The 20319-nt window shown below is 43.2% G+C and overlaps 1 long non-coding RNA gene across 1 annotated transcript in view; it reads right to left on the reverse strand.

The window, feature by feature from the left end:
* LOC309792067 overlaps positions 1-16995 on the reverse strand; it is a 112115-nt gene extending 95120 nt beyond the window's left edge. The window contains exons 1-2 of the long non-coding RNA XR_014291601.1: positions 16923-16995; positions 13898-14081 (exon numbers count right to left, since the gene is read on the reverse strand). This is a non-coding gene — a long non-coding RNA (uncharacterized lncRNA). The remainder of the gene's footprint in view (positions 1-13897; positions 14082-16922) is intronic.
* Between the last annotated feature and the right edge of the window lie 3324 nt (positions 16996-20319).

Genomic DNA, 20319 nt, shown 5'->3' on the forward strand with positions numbered 1-20319 from the left:
CCTAGCTGTATGTCAAATAAATAACATAACCAAACTTAAGAAGGGCAACAAAAAGAACCCGGGTAAATCTTGGATACATTATTTTGACCAAATATCCTCAGGCTAAAGACAAAAAGAACTATAAACACATATTGAAACTCAAGTAGTGGGTTTGTTTTTCACAGTGGTATAGGTTAGCAATTCTACAGTGATATAATGTGTATTCTGGGATTAAATAAATAAGACTCAATATGCTCACTGTCAGAGAAGAGGGTTTTAAATATAGAATGGGGAAGGCTGGGATGAAACCACTGCTGCTGCATTAGAATTGGAGGTACAAGTGTGAAGTTGTAGTTTTAATAGAGAGGAAGAGATACATACGTACATGTAGAGACATATATATACATATACAAAAAAGCAGGGGATTGTATTCTTTGGGACTTCCTAGATTAAACCAAATCAAATCAATTTCCTTACTGCAGGGTTCCTCAGGGTCCTTAATTCCTTAATGCCAACTCTGAATCTCCAGCAGGACAACAGAATACTCTACGGTTTCCAAAATTACTTGAACGCAGAACCCTTTCCCATGGGGCATGACACAGGACTAGAGTTCATCCAAGAGTTTTGAAAGATGAGCAGAACCGGGTCGGAGGCCCCACCCCTGCCTAGTTAGGAGACTTGGGCAAGCTCCTTTCATCTGCACAAAATGGGGCAAACATGATGAATTCTCAGCGGCGTGGAGCAGGTTAGATGAGATCACACCCAGGCGCCTTATCCGTTTTTCTCTTTCTCCTCTCTCCCCAATTCCCCCTCTCCTTCCCTCCCTCCTTTCCTCCAGCACTCCCATCTTCTCTCCTCAGGGAGCCAGCTCCTGCTGCAGCCAGCTTCCAGACTGAGCCCCTCTTAGGACCGTGCAGAGACTACAAATGAGCAGGTCAGCCCGCCTGAAAGCAATCAGCTTTGTGGAACTCTGTGGCCTTTTCTTTCCTCCTGAAACTGGTTCTGCCTGGGCCCAGGACCTGGGTGACAAGTTGGATTTGATTTAAAAAGCCAAAAGAAAAGGAAAAAAAAAAAAGTGGAAGGCGATTAGCGTGGCTTTTGCAGAAAATGATCAGCCCCTCATTGTGATCTTAAGGAGGTAGGCAATGTAGCGAGGGGAAGGCAGGAGTGCCCCCCCTTCCCTGATGCTATTTTCCACATTGGGGCAAAGAGCTTCTCCCTCTTGGTTCAGCTTAGTCTCGGCTGGAGGGATTTGGGTCACGGGTTGCAGACTGAGCAGGCAGCTCAGATTAGCTGGAAAAACCCCCAACCAATTTGAAATGAATTTAAAAGTGAGTCAAACCCAGAGGAGCCCATGCCTTCTGAGACCTGGTGGCATGGTTGGAGAAGGGAGGGTAGAGATGACTCCTCTGTGATTTCTGCTCATTTTATAGCCTTCCCGGCAGGCTCAGCCTCCAAGCTCACGACCAGATTCGCCCAAGGGGCCAGGCAGAGTGATTTTAGTGACCAAGGACAATTCCGTCAGCCCTCCCTCATGCTGTTCCTCACAGTGGTAATTATAAGTAATCATGAATAATAATGGTAATAACAAGTAATAATAATAAATAAATATGGTAATCAAAAGTAATAATAAATAATAATAATAATGGTAAAAATAAGGGCAGCTATCTGCCGTGTGTCTTCTGTGTGTCAGACGCTGCTCTGAGCACTATAGTGTGTATATTATCCCATTTTAATCCTCATAGCAACCCTGCAAAAGAAACATTCACTTACTTAACAAGTATTTACCTATCGAATGCGTTCTGTGTGCCACAAACTGTGCTACAGGTGATGGCAATATCATAATGAATTTACAACCATGGAGGAGTTACTACCCCATTCCACAGATCAGGAAACTGAGGCTCAGAGAAGTAAAGCAAGTTTCGATCAAAGTGCTCCCATATACTTCAGCCAGTTAATGAAGGCACCACCACAAACCCCCCACACACACACCTGAGGCTGCATATTGAAAAGTGGAAATGTTCAACAACTAGCAGACAGCACCCCAAGTACGAGCCCTTACAGGAAGTTATTTTCTTTCAGCAAGAAACTGAATATCTTTTCTATGTTGAGGACAGGTTCTCTTGTTAAACAAGCAATGATTTGTCTGTTACTTCATAAGTAAGCTAGTCTGCAAGTTTTCTGAGCAAGAGTTTTCCAGAGCAAATGTAAGCAGTCCACCTCAGCATCTAGGGAAACAGGTGGGAATAAAAGTGGACATGGGAATAAAAGATAAACTGAGGCACAAAAGCATTAAGTAATTCTCCTCGTTTGATCAGAATCACATCTAGGATTTCATCCATCCAGAATCACACAGTGTTAGAACCAGAAAGGAAACTCATCCACCCCTGAAGTGCACCCTGGGGATGCCCAGCCCCCACCCTACATTCACCACTTCTTTTGGTAAGAAACCCCCATTTTCACAAGGACAGCCACAACTCCCTCTTACAGCCCCTTTACTGTAGAAAAGCCAGTACCGTGCCAGCTCCAGTCAGGCATCCCAGTCCCTGGCTCCAGGTACCAATTCAGAGAGAGATGGGCTTGCTGTGGATGGGCCAGTGTTGTTTGATGAGTGGCAGGCAGAGGTTCACTGAGCTTCTGGAAAAAAGCACCCTTGCTCTTCTGAGACAGTGTCTGCTCTTTGCCCTGAAGCTGAGGTTCTGCGGAAGGCAAAGCAGACAGACAGCCTGGAAGAAACTAAGTCTTGAGCCCATCACTGAGTCACTGAGTCAAACCAACCTGGGAGCCCCCCCTTACTTTGCATTTTCCAATAAATCCCACCTCCACCCCCCGTTACAGGTTAAGCCTATCTGAGTGGAGTTAATGCCACAGAGGAGCAGGGGCCAATAGGAGGCCAAACCTGTCCTCTTACAGGAAGAAACTGAGGCTCAGAAAGGTCCAATGTTAAGCTCAAGGTCACACATCCAGGGGAGGGAGGGGTCAAACTCTTTCCGGAAGTCTCCAGAAGGAAGAATGGGATTCTATCATAGTTTCAAATTTCACTGAAAATGGACTCCTGTCACTGATTTTCCATGGGGAACAAAGCTCCCAAATTGGAGCTATTCAGAAAAAAAATACGGTGCCGTTGAGGAAGCTGCACCCCCCGTCAGGAAGTGTTCAAGCAGAAAGGACACAAAGACACAGTGGCAGAACTGCAGAGGGAGATCAGGTCTCCTGGAGATGGCTGTTCTAAACGCCCCTAACTGCAGGACTGGAAGGGATTCAAGAAGCCACCGTGTTAGCGCGCAAGAGTCCTTTCAACTTGGAGCGCGTCTGCAGAACCAGGACCAACACGCTGAGGCTGACTCCTGGTCCAGAGCTCTGCCTACCATGTCACCCTAGTTCCCCTACTGAAGCCTGGGGCGAGAGTAACAAGGTAATGGGAGGCAGCCCAGTGTCATGGCTAAGAGAACTGGCACAGGGTAAAGGACGAGCCCTTAGACCTATGAGAAGATGCTCAATCTCAGGCATAATAAGAGAAAAGCCTATCGAAACTACACTAAGGTATGACTTTTTTTTCATCTATCAGACAAGCTGTTCAGCTGGTGAGGCTGAGTAGAAAGAGACACTCTCAGCCTTGCTGGTGGAGCGTCTATTGGTATGAGCGCTGTGGAAGGTGGTTTAGTGGCACCTGTCAAAATTATAAATGCTCATAGCCTGTAACTTAGCAACCCCACTTTATGCTACAGATATACTCGTATGTGTATGAAATGATGTGTATACAAATATAATCACTGCATTGGAATAACAAAAGATAAAAAAGTCCTAAATGTCTGCAATAGAGGACTGGGTAAATACTATGAATCATCAATACGATGGAATACTATGCAACCATGAGGGGGAAAAATGAGGACAGTCTATGAATCGCTCTGGAAAGAATTTATGTTGTTAAGGTGAGAAATTCCTAGAAAGAGGAAAATACATAATAGCATGTCAAATATATTAGCTTTCAATCTAAAAAAAAAGAAAAGGGTATAAATGAACTTACTTACGAAACAGAAGTAGAGTCACAGATGTAGAAAACAAACCTATGGTTACCAGGGGTAAGGGGGAGGGAGGGATAAATTAGGAGATTGGAATTGACAAATACACACTACTATATATAAAATAGACAACTAATAAGGACCTACTATAGCACAGGGAACTCTACTCAATATTTGTAATGGCCTATATGGGAAAAGAATCTAAAAAGAGTGGATACATTATATCTATAACTGAATCACTTTGCTGTACACCTGAAACTAACACAACGCTGTAAATCAACTATACTCCAATAAAATTTTTAATAAATAAATAAATAAAATATATTAGCTTTCAGTAAAGGAAAGAAAATATTATGTGTTATGAATACATAATATATTTGCATAAATCCTAAAAGGAAACCAATAAAAGTGATGATGGCTGTTTGGAGATGTGTGAGCTGGGTGGCTGGGAGATGGGGTGGGAGTGAAACTTTGCACTATTTACTCTTTTATATTGTTTGAAAATATATACAAAAAGGAAAACCTTTAGTGTGTGGAGTCTGATAGGCCTGGGTTTAAATTCTAACTACACAGGGACTTCCCTGGCGGTCCAGTGGTTAAGACTCTGTGTTTCCACTGCAGGTGGTGTGGGTTCGACCCCTGGTTGGGGAACTAAGATCTCACACGCTGGGCAGCGCGACCAAAAAAAAAAAAAAATTCTAACTACACAGACTGTTACATGCAAGTTAAGTAATGCTTATTTCATATATTTTCCCTTAATTATGAATAAAAGTTTTAGTTTTAAAAGGTCACAGATAAACCACATGGGGGGTTACTCAGATTTTTTTTTTTTTTTAATGTGGTGGAGAAAACGCAGGTGGACCTTGGCTAGACTTATTCCTCTAAATGCCAGTTTCCTCAGAGGAACAGAATGATACCCTTTGGAGGGCACTGTGGAAGTTAAATGAGGTAATGCTGAAAGCACTTAGCACAGGGACTGGCGCATAACAAATGGTTAATAAGTGCAGATTTTACTACTCCTAAAATAGACAATTTTAATCAAAACCACAGAGGAAAGGCGTTTTGAGACTAAATAATAATGGCATTGTAGCTGCCTCTATCTGACACGTACACCCGATAGCACAAGCGAACAACACAGGAAGAAGGAACAGCTTACTAAGGTAAGAAACACCAAACCATTGTCGAGATTCTCCTCCTGCACTCGTTGATCAGGGAGCATGGATTAAATAACCAGCGGTAGATTCGAAAATCTGGTTTTGGTGAAATGTTCAAAATATTGCAGAAAAGCAAACTCTTAGGGATCAGAAAACCTCCCAGCAAACCGAGCAGGAGTACTTGTCTGACAAGATACCTCCTGCCATTTATGTGACCATATATCAACTCCAGTTATTTACTGGAGAAATGATTACATAATGAAAAGAAGAAGAAAATCAAATTCGTTATTTAATAGTTATTGTAATTTCCTACATATTCACTTTAAAAAACAGATACATGTAATAGACATGGTTTCTGCCTGTTCATCATCTCCTTGGGAAACTGCTCCCCACCCCCACCAGCCTTCAGTCCTTGGATTTGGGGAGACATCTGACCCACACCTGTTTAATGAGACAATTTCAATTCCCTGGCCAAAGGGATTATTCAGAGTGGGCATAGGACCCAAACACGGACAGTTAGAGGCAATTCTGGGACTCAGGCCAAGATTATCAGAACGTAAACAATCTCTTCCCAGTGAGTTTACCTCACTGGGAAACGATAAGTTTGGAATGGCTAATGGCCATCTCTGCCACCTCATGGGGAAAGCTCTGCTGGATGGTCCCACGAGGTCTCTGCTGAGAGCCCAAAGCATTTGTCCCCAGAGCTTCTCTGACACCAACAAACACCAACAGGAAGCTTCTCATCAAACTTGCATGACAGCCCAGAAATGCCAAGGAGGTAACACCCCCAGGTGCAGCCTCAACCACTGGGGGCAGAAGCCAGAGGTAAATGTCAATCCTGGGGTAAATTCTCAGCAGACAAATGTGAAAGGCTTTTTGATGGTCCTCAGAAGGGCTGGGTCAGAATCAAGCCACAGATGCCCACAGCAGTGACTTTGACAGCATACCTGTATTAGTCAGGATTCTCTAGAGAAACAGGACCAACAGAATATATACATAGTGAGGGAGATCTCATTGAAATAATTGGCTCATGCAATTGTAGGGGCTGGCAAGTCCAAAATCTGTTGAGCAAGCCAGCAGGCTGGAGATTCAGATAAAGGCTGATATTGCAGTTTTGAGTCTGAAATTCATAGACTGAAACCCAGCCAGGGGTTCTATATTGCAGGCTAGAGGCAGAGTTACCACTGCTTTGGAAAACTTCAGTCTTTATTCTTAGGCCATCAACTGATTGCACGAAGCCCACCCACATGATGGAGGGTAATCTGCTTTACTTAAAGTCAACTGATTTAAATGTTAACCACATCTAAAGGATACCTTTACAGCAACATCTAGACTGGTGTTTGAACAAGCCATTGGGCACTATAGCCTAGCCAAGTTGACTCATAAAACTGACCATCACAATGCTCTTAAATCAGCTTTTTCTCCTTCATTCTCCCCACTCTCTCACTCCTACTCCCTGAAATCACTTCCCAAGCTGCATTCAAGTCCTTGTCTCAGGCTCTGCTTTCAGGGGAGCCCAGCATCCACCACATATAACATAAGTGGTCATTTTCCCCAGCTCCAACTCCTCAGAGATCTCACTATTTTAATCATTTCACACTTCTTTCCAGTGGCTTTCAAAAGCACTTTGATTACATACATGTAGCATAACTATAATATATAATACAAAGCAGTATTAAATAAGTGAGTGCTACAGTCTAAATACTATGACTGTTTGGAGAAGAGGATGGTCAGAAAAGCTTTTAATAAGAAGAGGAAATTTTATCTGGGACTTGTAAGATGTGGAAGATTCAGACAGGTGGAGAAGAGAAGGCAGGTGCTTCCAGGACATGGGCCACATAATAATAGCTGACAGTTTAGTGAACACATACTACAGGCCAACCATTCTTCTAAACCCTGTACGTGGATTAACTCACCTAATACTCACAATAACTTTGTGAAATATGCATATTATTTATACTTTACAGACAAGGAAACAGACATAGAGAAGTTTAAGGAACCTGGCCAAGGTTCCATGGAGCTGGGGTTAAAACTCAGCAGTCCAACATCAGGTCCCACACCAATAACCACTACACTCCACCCCTCTCCCTAAGCTAGGATGTGTCTCTTTTGAGCTGAGATCAGGAGCTAGGTTTTTTGTTTGTTTGTTTTTCATTTTTTGTTTTTGTGGCTGTGCCACACGGCATGTGGGATCTTAGCTCCCTGACCAGGGACTGAAACCACACCCCCTGCACTGGAAGCATGGAGTCTTAACCACTGGACCACCAGGGAAGTCCCAGGAGCTAGGTTTTTAGCTGTTCTAATTGTGATAAAATACACATAACATAAAATTTACCATCTTAACCATCTTTAAGTATTCAGTTCAGTAGTGTTAAGCATATTCACACTGTTGTCTAACCAGTCTCCAGAAATTCTTCATTTCACAAAACTGAAACTCTATACCCATTAAACAACAATTCCCTATTTCCCCCTCCCACAAGAAGCCCCTGGGAACCACTATTCTGCTTTCTGTTTCTCCGAGTTTGCCTACTCTGTAAATCTCATACAAGTGGCGTCATACAGTGTTTATCCTTTTGTGTCTGGCTTTTTTCACTTAGCATGATGTCTTCAAGGTTTATTTATGTTGTAGTGTGTGTCAGAATTTCCTTCCTTTTTAAGGCTGAATAATATTCTGTTGTTTTTGTATACCACAATTTGTTTATCTTTCACCAGCCAATGGACATATGGGTTGCTTCCACCTTTTGGCTATTGTGAATAATGCTGCAATGAATATGGTTGTGCAAATATCTCTTCAAGACCCTCTTGCCACTCTTTTGGGTATATGCCCAGAAGGAGAATTACTGGATCATATGGTAACTCTATTTTTTTAATTTTTTGAGGAACTGTCATACTGTTTTCCATAGCAGCTGCACTATTTTGCATTCCCACCAACAGTGCACAAGTGTTTCAATTTCTCTACATCCTCAGAGGAGCCCACCTTTCTGAATTTGATGTGAAGGCAGGACATTGAGTGGAACTTTCCAGGAAACAGTCAAAGATACTGACCGGGACTCAGGTGACAGGATAGTACTCCAGACAGATTTGAATGTATCCAACAAGAAATGAGAGAAGCCATGAAAGATAAATGTGTTTGCTGATGACAGAGCAGGAGGAGAACAGGAGATGAGGACTAAGCCTGGGGGAATAGCCCAGTTGGGTGGCACATTAATCCACAAGTGGCAGTTGCTAATTGTTTTCTAAAAGCTCATTCTCTAAGTTAAACATTTCCCTGCAGTCCCTACATTTGCTTAGCAAACCCTTTTGCATATTAAAATAAATACTAACTTCTTTCTGATGGAGCTACTCAAAATCAAAATTAGAGACACCAGTGATAGTTAACATCTGGAGAGGTTTTCATTTTTCATATATGTAATCCTTATAACAACCCTGCAGGATCGACATTATTATTCTACTGTAGTCTTACAATGGGGAGGCAAAGCAATGAATGCCCCTGGGAGAAGAACAAACTCTCTGGGCCTTATTGCATATTCTCATCCAGGGTGGGGGGATTAGAAGGAAATAAGATTTCCAGCACTGAGAATGAGGCATTTGCTAGTTGGCAGGGACACTGTGCATTTAAAGTGTATGTACAAAGATCAGTGGTTGTCAGGGGTTTGGGGAGAGACAGGGATGAATAGGTGAAGAATCGGTGATTCTTAGGGCAGAGAAATTTATTCTGTATGATACTGCAATGGTGGGTACAAGTCATTACATATTTGTCAAAACCCGTAGAACCTACAACACAAAAAGTGGATGCTCATGTAAACAATGCAGTTTAGTAAGTATTGATAATAACTAACTTAGACTTGTAAGTAATAGAATCTGGACCCTAACTCAGATCTTCTGATGCTAGAGTCTGTAGTCCCTCTATTATTCCACCCCACTACTCTAGAAGAATAAGGTTTTCTTTCATATTTAAATGTTTTTCTACCTTCTAAAGCTCCCAGTTCTCTCACCATTACACAGAAGTTGATTGCAATGCACACAGCGCAGGCACTTGCATGCATGATGACATCTGAGTTTCCTCCATCCAGATCCTGTGGCTTAGCAGCTCCTCAGGCCACATTTTCAATGTGGGGCAGGACCCTCTGCCCAGGGCTAGCACTACCCATAATCATACCAGGAAACACACCCAGAAAATCAAGGCAAGGGTGAGGACAGGGATATTAAACCACATAGGGATACCTAGGACTTTATGTCCTTCAAAAGAAAGACCTTTTTGTTCGTGGAGGAAGAATGAGATGGAATCAGTCATTCAATAAACATTTATTGGGGCCTTGGGAAACATACATGAGTAAGACATAGTTTTTGTCCTCAATAAGATCACTGTCACAGGGGTGGGGTGGGTAAGGCCAGTTAGCCTATAATTACATGCAGGGTTAATACTCAGAATATTTTACAACTGGAAGAGCACAGAAGCCAACCAATCAGAATGGATGTTCAACTATTCAGAACACACCCCAAGCCATAAATAAGCCACCTGGACAGGGGTGGTTTTTCCTCCTCATCATCCTCCCTCCCTCACTGCTCACTGTGAATAGATGACTTAGTATAAAAAAGTGCTTAGAATAGTACCTGGCACAGAGGAAAGGCTTTATAAACGTTCGTGATTATTACTGCAGAGGTCAAGCTCTTAACCATCACACTGTCAGGGCTCAGTTTTCATTTCCCATCCTGACGATGAAATTAACAGTGCATTTCTTCCTTTGTTCAACCAAACTGAGAAAGCGATGTTGAGGGTCCAATGGCAAGTGACTCTATAAACACCAGAATTTATTAATAATAGTAATAATAATAAATATTAACTAATATCTATAAATTAGAAAAATTGCAATGTGTCAATTAATTAGAAAAAATGCTATATTTTCTATATGTCTTGGTATATATGTGCACTGAAGTAGAATGACAAAAGATAGGCCCCAAAATGATGTCACTGCATGGTAGGACCGTGATGGGATGAAGGATAATACTTGATTTCTTTTTTTTTTTTTTAAGTTCACCATAATGAGACTGGATTCATTTCCTAACCATAAACGTTATTTGTTAACATTTTAATAGCCGGGCAAAGGATCTGTAAGCCCAGAGGAAACGGGAATGCACCCACGTCTTTCCCTTTGCTTTCATCTCAGGATGTGCCCTGAAACGTGAAAAGGCACCAACTGTTCACCACCGTCCCAAGGTGAGATCACACAGGGATGACTCAGAAGTGGCTTCTGACACCAGGCAGCTCCTGAGCCAGGAGAGAACAGGAGAGCAGGCAGCAGCCAGCCAGCTCTGCAGAGAATCCTCACTCTCTGAAGGAACTGGGGGCGCGGCGTGGCAGGGTCGGGAGAGTTAACAGCATGTTCTCACCCTGAACCACACAAGGCCAGACGCCTAATGAATCGTGTGAATTGCAAAGAGGGAGCTTTAAGCAAACAGGCAGACCTAACACACAGTGGAATTAAACAATATCCAAGTTTAGAAACCCCAGTCTGACTCCCTCTACGTGCAATACAAATCAAAACCCCTCAGCATCAAGACTTGCTTTGCTTCAGCTCCCCACAGAGCCCTGCACAAGGCCAGGTACACAGGAAATGCTGTGCTTTGATTATTTTAATCGATATCTCTTTTCCCTACCCAACATCTATTGCTCCTTTTCCTGGTAAAAAGCCTCAGTTTCCATTTGAGGAACCATCCCTTTCACGGCTCTTGGTGGGCCTGTCAATCAAGGTGACCTTCCTCCCCCTGCCCAGCAGGTAGGCACTGAGCCTAAGCCAAGCCAGTCAGATGCTCTCTTCCTTGAATAGAGGCGGAGTAGATTCCACCAACAAGCCTTTTCATGGGCTCAAATTTTACCCAAATCCCTGGAGCTGAAACAGTCTTTATCGTTTTAGAGTCCTGGTTCTGCAGCCTTTCTCCACTTCTGAGAACTCCTCAATATCCTTGCAATAAAGCCCTTTTTTATTTAAGGAAGCCAGAGTCCTGTTTCTGTTGCTTGCACCCAAAGAACCCAAACTTTGCTATTCAGCATCAAGAAGAAACTCAGATATAAACAATGAAAATAATTAGCATTGATCTGCTTACTATTAATAAACAATTTGCCCACCCACTGTCTCTTTTGCACTTACCGCAAACCAGCAGCTCAGAGAGGTTCATTGCCTTCCTCTAAGTCACACAGCTAGCAAGTGACCGAAATTTGGCCTCAGCCCAGCTTGTGAGCCTCCTGGACCAGAAGCTCTGCAGCCTGGATGGGAACCTCTGTTGCATCACCCCTCCCCACCCTAGTCAGTCCTTCTCTGGCTTTGAATTTTTCTCTACTTGCAAGTTGTGTGTAGCTAGTTTACAAATTCCTCAAGGACAGGAAGAAGCTCTTTCTCCTGCTCCTCCTTTTCAGGGCCAGGGCTCCACGGAGAATCTAAGTGTCCAGGCCCCATGCAAGTTTTCGATGCTAGACCCTCTCATGAAAAGTGGAGTCAGCAAATGAGCAAACCTCAGTTCTCGGCAATATTCATGTCAGAAACATCTATCCTAAGTCCCCAGGGTACAGTGCTGCAGGACATGGAACAAAAGCTTCCATCCTAGTGAAAAAAATATTCTACAGAAGAACAAACAATATAATAATATATTATATCTACTATATACAATTATATGTATTTATATATACAGTTGACCCTTGAACAACATGGGTTTGAACTGCACAGGGCCACAGATTTTTTTCAATAAATAAAGCTGGCCCTCTGTATCTGCTGATGCCAAGTCCGCAGACTCGGAAGGCCAACGATGGGATTTGAGAATTTGCGGATTTTGGTGTCTGCAACTGGTCCTGGAACCAATCCCCATGACACCTAGGGATGACGGTAATATAAAACCAGGTAGTGATACATGCTCTGAAGAGAAAAAGCAAAATAAAGAGCCAGATGTGGGGACTTCCCTGGTGGCGCAGTGGTTAAGAATCCGCCTGCCACTTCAAGGGACGTGGGTTCAAGCCCTGTTCCGGGAAGATCCCACATGCCGCAGAGCAACTAAGCCCGTGCGCCACAACTACTGAAGCCCGCATGCCTGGAGCCCTGTGAGCCACAACTACTGAGCCCACGTGCCACAACTACTGCACCTACGCTCGAGCCCACGAGCCACAATTACTGAAGCCCTCGCACCTAGAGCCCATGCTCCGCAACAAGAGAGGCCACTGCAGTGAGAGGCCCGCGCACCGCAACAAAGAGTAGCTCTCGCTCACCACAACTAGAGAAAGCCCGCGCGCAGGAACAAAGACCCAATGCAGCCAAAAATGAATAAATAAATTTATTTAAAAAAAAAAAAAAGAGCCGGAGGTGGAGTTTTACATGGGGGGCAGGGGAGTACATTTTAGTAGAGATTGGAGTGGGGGGCTATCTGGGGAGGAGTGTGCAAACCAAGCAAGCACAAAGGTACAGAAGGGGCTTTTGGTGTGTGCTCGGAGCTTCCCAGAGGCCAGTGCTGCCCTGATGGGGGTAACAGTGATCGGGGGTGGGGAGGCAGCCAGAGGCCGGAGGAGGTAAGACCACTAGGGTTTCGGTAAGGACTTGCATTTGGTCCCAAGTGTGATCGGGAGCTATGGGAGGGTTGGGGGGCTGGGGGAGGGAAGAGAAGACAATAACATCATCTGACTTCTGTTTGAAAAAGTCATTCTGGCTGGTGGAAACAACCCAGATGTCCATCACGGCATGACGGCAAAACGAAATGTGGTATATCCATACAATGGGATATCGTTTGGCCGTAAACAAGAATGAAGTACTAATACGTGCCAGACACACACCAAGAAACACATACTGTATGATTTCATTTATAGGAAAGACCCCGAATCAGCAAGTCCATAGAGACAGAAAGCAGATTAGTGGTTGCCAGGGGGAGAGGGGATGGGGAGTGACTGGAGATACAGAGTTTCCTTTTTGGGGTGATGAAAATGTTCTGGAACTATAGAGTGGTGATGGTCACACAACACTGTGAATGGACTAAATGCCACTAAATTAGACACTTTAAAATCATTAAAATGGCGACTTTCACACTCTGTATATTTAAATACTTTAAACAATCTAAAAATAATTGAAAAATAAAAAGCTCATTCTGTATGCAGAGAAGGGATGGGGAAAGAAGGAAACAGAGACCAATAGGAAAGTTCATCCAGTCTGCCTTCGGCTTTGGCAGATTCCTTCCCTTCTCCAAGCCTCAAATCCTTCATCCATGAAAATGGTAATTCTCTGCGTACATGTATATGTATGGCTGAGTCGCTTTGCTGTGCACTAGAAACTATCACAACATTGTTAATCGGCTATACTCCGATATAAAAGAAAAAGTTTTTTAAAAAAGAAAAGAAAATGGAAATTCTCACAGGCCCAAACTCTTGGGCTTGGTGAGAGGATTAGAATACTTTTGAAGTGACCCAGGGCTCAGCCCATGGATCTTTCCTCTTTCTGACTCAGACTCATTCCCCTGGAGATCTCATCCAGGTTCATGGCTTTGAATTCCGTCTCTCAACTTAACTCCAGCCAGCTGTCTCACCTGAGCTGCAGCTGGCTGACTCAGCATCTCCACTTGAGTGTCTACCAGGCACCTCCAGCTTACCGTGTCCAAAACAAACTGTTGAGCTCTGCCCCTCCCCTAATGTTCAACCTTGCTCCCTATCTCTGTACATGAAAACTCCATCCTTCCAGGTGGAGGGCACATATCTAGGAGTCCTTGACTTACCTCTCACGCTTATCCAATCAGTACGTGCCGCCGACTCTGCCTTCAGAATACATCCAGAATCCGAGCCCCTTCTGGTCCAAGCCACCATCACCTCTAGCCTGGATTACTGCAGTGGCCTCCTGTCTCTCCCAGCTTATGCTGTTGGCCCCTTCTCGCTGTTCTCAACACGGCAGCTCCAGAGATCCTGTTCAAATATAAGTGGTACCATGTCAATCCTCTGCTCAACCAAAAATGTTCCCACTGAAGACCCTTGCATTTGTCCCTTCCACCTGCTCTCCCAGATACCCATGTGACTCACGCCCTTGCCTCCCCCATGTCTACATTCAAAGATACCTCAGCGAGGTATCTGCTGGCCACCTACTTAGGGTTGCCAGATACTTTGCCAGATAAAGTACAGGATGCCCAGCTAAATGTGCATCTCAGATAAACGAAGAGTAACTTTTTAGTATGACAATGTCCCATGAAATATCTGGGACATTTTTGCATAGGGCAGACTTATACTTTAAAATGTTCTGTTGCTAGATGAATGGATAAAGAAGATATGGTGTATATATATATATATATATATATATATATATATATATATATACATATACATATACACGCGCGCACACACACACACACACACACACAAAATGGAATATTACTCAGCCATAAAAAAGAATGAAATTTTGCCATTTACAACCACATGGATGGGTCTGGAGGGTATTACACTTAGTGAAGTAAGTCAGATAGAGAAGGACAAATATTGTATGTTATCACTTACATGTGGAATCTAAAAAATAAAACTAGTGAGTATAACAAAAACAGAAACAGACTCACAGATATAGAGAACAAACTAGTGGTTACCAGTAGGGAGAGGGGAGGGGGAGGGACAATATAGGGGTAGGGGATTAAAAAGGTAAAAACTACTGTGTATAAAATAAGCTACAAGGATGTATTGTACAGCACAGGGAATATAGCCATTATTTTACAATAACTTTAAATAGAGTATAATTTATAAAAATATTGAATCAATATGTCGTACACCTGAAACTAATATAATATTGTTATATAAATCAACTATACTTCAATAAAAAAATATAGTTAAATAAAATTATCTGTTGTTTATCTGAAATGTCAATCTCATTAGATGTCCTGTATTTTTATTTGCTAAGTCTGGTAACCCTAACTAAAAATGGTCACCATCATCATCCCAATACTGGTAAGTCCCTTCCCTGCATTTATTTTTCTCCCTAGCATTTATCACCACCTAACATAGCATATGTGTTACTCTTGTATTTTGTGTATTGTCTGTCTATACAGTAGCTACATGTGGCTACTGGGCATTTGAAATGAGGCCAGTACTACTGAGGATCTGAATATTTTATTTTATTTCAATTAATTTCAATTTAGAAGTGGAAACTTGATTTAGTTATTGGACAGCTTTAAGTGTGTTTAGAAAAACTAGCATAAGGAAAAATACTTTTCAACTATAAATTTTATGAGATCGAAATACAGATCATGTATTTCCAATGAAACTTTAGCATTCATCGTTATGAGATGCGTCATAAGTGTAAATTACACATTGAATTTTAAAGATTTACTACAGAAAAAAGAATACACAGTATCTTATTAATAAATATAATTTTTATATTGATTACATGTTGAAATGATAGTTTTGTGAGTATATTAAATGTAATATACTATTAGAATTAACTTTACCTGTTTCTCTTTTATTAATGTGCCTACTAGAAGTTTTTTGATTGTGTATGTGGCTCATACTGTATTTCTTTTGGACAGCACTGCCCTAGAATGTAGGCTTCTTCAGGGCTTGGTTCCCCTAAAAGCAGAGCTGAGACCAGGGTGGCGAGCCTATCGTTTATTCTACAATGTGATACCAGGAAGCGGAAGCAAGAGACTGGCGATAGTGAGAAAGAAAAAAAAGTCAATATAAGCACGCATTACCAAGGTCGATGCTGATAACAAGAACTCCACTTCACGAGGACTTAAGACTTACAGAAGGCCTCTCAGAATCATCTCCTGAGAGACAGGAAGCTGCAGGCTTTATCTACCAGCTCCCACCCCACTGTTGAGGGCTGCCCCAGGGGTGTTAACACTTCTGGCTGCACCTGTTCGTGGGACAAAGAAGTTCCTGCTGTTTTGGAAAAAAACCAGAAAACCCCACAACTGGAGTCATAGGATGCACACTGGCAGTCTGAGGCAAGCCTGGACTTGCAAGAGACTGTCCACCATATGCACAGCTGAAATCAGAGGTGGACCAAGGGGACATGATGTTGCAATTCTCTTGTTCAGCTTTTCATCCCCAAAAGCTAGAACAGTGCCTGGAACATGGTAGATGTTCAATAAATAATTCTGAAAAAAAAAAAAAAAAAGTAAATATCTGCGTTCAAAAAAACACATACAGGGGCTTCCCTGGTGGCGCAGTGGTTGGGAGTCCGCCTGCCGGTGCAGGGGACACGGGTTCGTGCCCCGGCCCGGGAGGATTCCCACATGCCGCGGAGCAGCTGGGCCCGTGAGCCATGGCCGCTGAGCCTGCGCGTCCGGAGCCTGTGCCCCGCAACGGGAGAGGCCACAGCAGTGAGAGGCCCGCGTACCGCAAAAAAAAAAAAAAAAAAAAAAAAAGGGTCATCTGCTACTTGTATCGACGAGCTTTCCTTAATTTATCTCTCTGAGGCAACAGGTTTCCGCCCCTAACCAAGACCCTTAATTATCCACACCCTATGACTCTTCACAGCATTCATCTCTACAAGACTGCCCTTCTAGCTGTAATTACAGAAGAGCAATTCCTTTGGCTGCATCGGAAGGCAGCACCTTTCGTCTCCCGGATTTCCCACCCTGCGGTCTCACAGCCGGTGAAACCCAAGGGTAAGGAGTGATGCTGACTCTCCTAACCAGTAAGGCTTCGGGGGTGTAGGGAGAGGGAAAGAGGAGGGGACACGACTAAAGAAAAGGAGAAAAAACAAAAACAATAAACCAAGTGTAAAAAGCAAGTCCACAGTGGAGACTTATAAAGCAAAAGTACCTCAGAAATAATGACTTGAACGTGTGGAGGCTGGGGCGGATCCAAAGCCAAACATACTCCGAATCCTAGTTCCTTTTCCACTTCCTAGATATGTGGAAAGACTACAGTTCCCAGCAACCTTTGCAGTACAAGCTGGTGCCCATGTGACCAGCTCAGGCCAATGGGGTACGAGGAGAAATAATAGCCGCGTCATGCTCTTCTCCCACTCTACCCCGCCCCCGTCCCCCTGCCTTGGGAGCCGTGGGTTGAGAGGGTGGTGGCGTCCGCAACTGGGGCAGCCTGGGTCAGGGCATCACTGCAGAGAGGAGATGCTCTGGAGAGTCACCAGGTGTGGCGTGAGGCACAGACTGAGGTGCTGGACCTGCAGCGTAAGCCTGGCCCGTCCTGAACAAAACAGAGGCTTTTTGTTACTTCTCGGGCCATATTTAAAGGGCATCATAAAACGTTTAAGAAGCCTTACTTGAATGAGACATTTTAAAACTACATAGCCCAAATAAATGGGGAAAATGACATACTGAACAGGGAGGTGACTTTATTCATTTACATGCTTGACCCAAACCTCAGTTTTCTCCTCTGTAAGATGGGAATAAAAACAACACCTACCTCAGGGAATTGACACGAGGTTTTTAAAAAAAGAATTCATTTACACAACATTGTAAATCAACTACACTTCAATAAAAAATACTAATAATAAAATTCTTTAAGAAAAGGTAATTTATTTAACAAACACATATAGTACTTACCATGGCCAGGCTCCGTGCTAAGTCCGTTATCAATGTTAACATATTCAATCCTTGTTTTGGTTTCTGAGGGCTACTTGTAACAAATTACCACAAACCGGGTGTCTTAAGATGATAAAAATTTATTCTCTTACAATTCTGGAGGCTAAAAGTCTGAAATCAAGGTGTCACCAGGGCCATGCTCCCTCCAAAGGCTCTAGGGAAGAGTTTGGGCTTAATAGGGATCGGGGCTAGAAGGAAGACTTATTTTTCCTTGTATCCCTCTGTGCTATTTGAATTTCTTTTACAAGGAACACACATTACTTTTTTTTTTTTTTTTAACATCAACACTAGTTTAAAAACTAAACTATCTCTAACAGTGAAAGGATAGACTATGTTTCAGGGAAAGGGAATTTCAGGAATCAGTGAGTAGCTGATTTACTTTGCTTTCATTTAATTGAGGGAGAGACCAGGGATTCCTCAGCCTTGAGTTATTTCCACCTAGCCCGAAGGTCATCCCTGGAAAGTCTGTCTAACTGGATGGACATCAATGGCCACATTTTCTTTCTCTTCTTTGCTCTGTTTGTTAGTTGTTATTGTGTTTTTTTACAGATTTTGGAAATTATACGTAATTAGAGATTGCTAATTAGTTGTTTCCTAATTGTCCCCTCTCCTTACTGTCCAAGTAGCTCCCTGGCCACAAAAGACCCACACGCTGTCACCTCTTACCCACGGCTATCAAGTTTTGTCTCCATAAAGTCTTTTGGTGGATTCAAAACAACAGCAGTGTCCCCATGAGTTGTCACTCTTCTTGGTGCCTTAGGAGAATCAAGGCCAGTCACTAAGGCAACAGCTGGCCCAGCATTTCTCCTTTCAACAAGGTGCCCTGGTGGGGGGGGGGGATAAATTGGGAGATAAGGACCTACCGTATAGCACAGGGAACTCTGCTCAATACTCTGTAATGACATACATGGGAAAAGAATCTAAAAAAGAGTGGGTATATGTATATGTATAACTGATTCATTTTGCTATACAGCAGAAAATAACACTACGTTGTAAATCAACTATACCTCAATAAAAATTTTAGAGAAGAAAAAGAAAGAGATTATTTACAAAACAAAACAATAGTGCCCTCATTTTATGCCAGTGGCAAAACTCTGACACTTCGGCTATGTCCAGCTGATGGCCAATTCCAGCAGAGGCAAAAACAGAGCAGAAGGAAGACTGTGTACACAGGCCTGAGAACACAGGCTCTGAGGCCAGAGAGATACACTTGGGTTTCTGCCAGCTCCAGACAAGTTACTCCCCCTGTCTAAGCCTCAGTTACCCCTTCTTCTAATAATGATTCAAACAGTACCTCTGGTTATGAAGATTCAACAGGCTCACAGTGATGGAGCATTTAGCACCACGCCTCTCATGTACCGAGCCATCAATGTTGGGGACGATGTTGCTGCTGATGGTGCCTGACTCTGATGATGCTGAGGCTGGTTCCTTCCTTTTCTCTGCTCCCATAGCCTTGCATCTGTTTCTGTGATGCTTTCACAGCATTGGGGTTAGCCATGAAAAAAGTTTTTCAGTGGTTATGGTTGTGGTTATTGTATTGTTGCTGTTGTGGTCTTTAAATTCCAAATGACAGCTTTCCTGGATGAGGGAGAGGCCCCTCGTGGGCAGTATGGGGTGGTGAAATGAACATCATCTGGACCCAGACAATCCTGGGCCCCAGTTCCAGATCAATCACTTGCCAGTGGGGTGGCCTTAGGCAAATTGTTTAATTATTCTGAGCCTCAGTTTCCTCATCTGTAAAACAGACATAATAATCACCAACTCATTCAACTGATTTTCATTGTTTTCTTAGGTGCTAGATAACTTTGCTGGGGATTCAAGAACAGAGAAAATTCATCCGTAATTTGAAAAAGATCACCAACTGAAATTCGCTACTCCAGAGAACAGTGATTAAGAGCATGGGCTTTGGAATTAGACAGACCAGGGTTCAAATGTGTACTCTGAATTCACTAGCTGTGTGATCTTGGGCAAGTTAATCACCTTTGCTGATCCTTAGTTGCCCCATCTCAAAATGGAGATGGTAATAACAGCACCTACTTCATGGTTGCTTTTGAGGCCTCGAGTAAATCATGCTATAAAGCCTTTAGTTCAATGCTGGCACCCAGTAGGCACAAGCAAGTGTTAGCTGCTATGATGAAGTGCACTCAAATGTTGCCAGCGCCGTGCACAGAGGTTGTAATGGTTCCAGTGGATAATTATACAGGGGGCCAGGGATGTGGGTGGAAGTCAGGAAAGAATTCAAGGGGACTGTGATGTCCAGACAGAGTCTTGACAAATAAGTAGATGTCTGCCAAGAAGGGAAGTGAGAACCAAGTAATGCATTCAGGGAGCTACAGGAAGATCAGAATGACAGGAGCCCAAGGTACAAAGCCAGGTAGTTGGCAGAGCTGGGGTTGGGGGCAGCAATAGAGATAAAAGGTGGCCAGAGCCAGAAGCTGACGGGAACCAGAGCACAGAGAGTCTTACATGAAATAAGGAACTTTAGTGTAAGGGGACTGGGGGACCATGGTGGGCTCTTTAGAGTGGAGGAACGATGCTGTCAGATTATCATAGAAAGGACTATGATCTATCATATCCATGGACTGCAGGGTGGAGGAGGGTGGCCTGGAGGCGGG

Source organism: Mesoplodon mirus (genome assembly GCF_964341445.2).
Source record: "Mesoplodon mirus genome assembly, chromosome: 16".
Taxonomy (NCBI): domain Eukaryota; kingdom Metazoa; phylum Chordata; class Mammalia; order Artiodactyla; family Ziphiidae; genus Mesoplodon; species Mesoplodon mirus.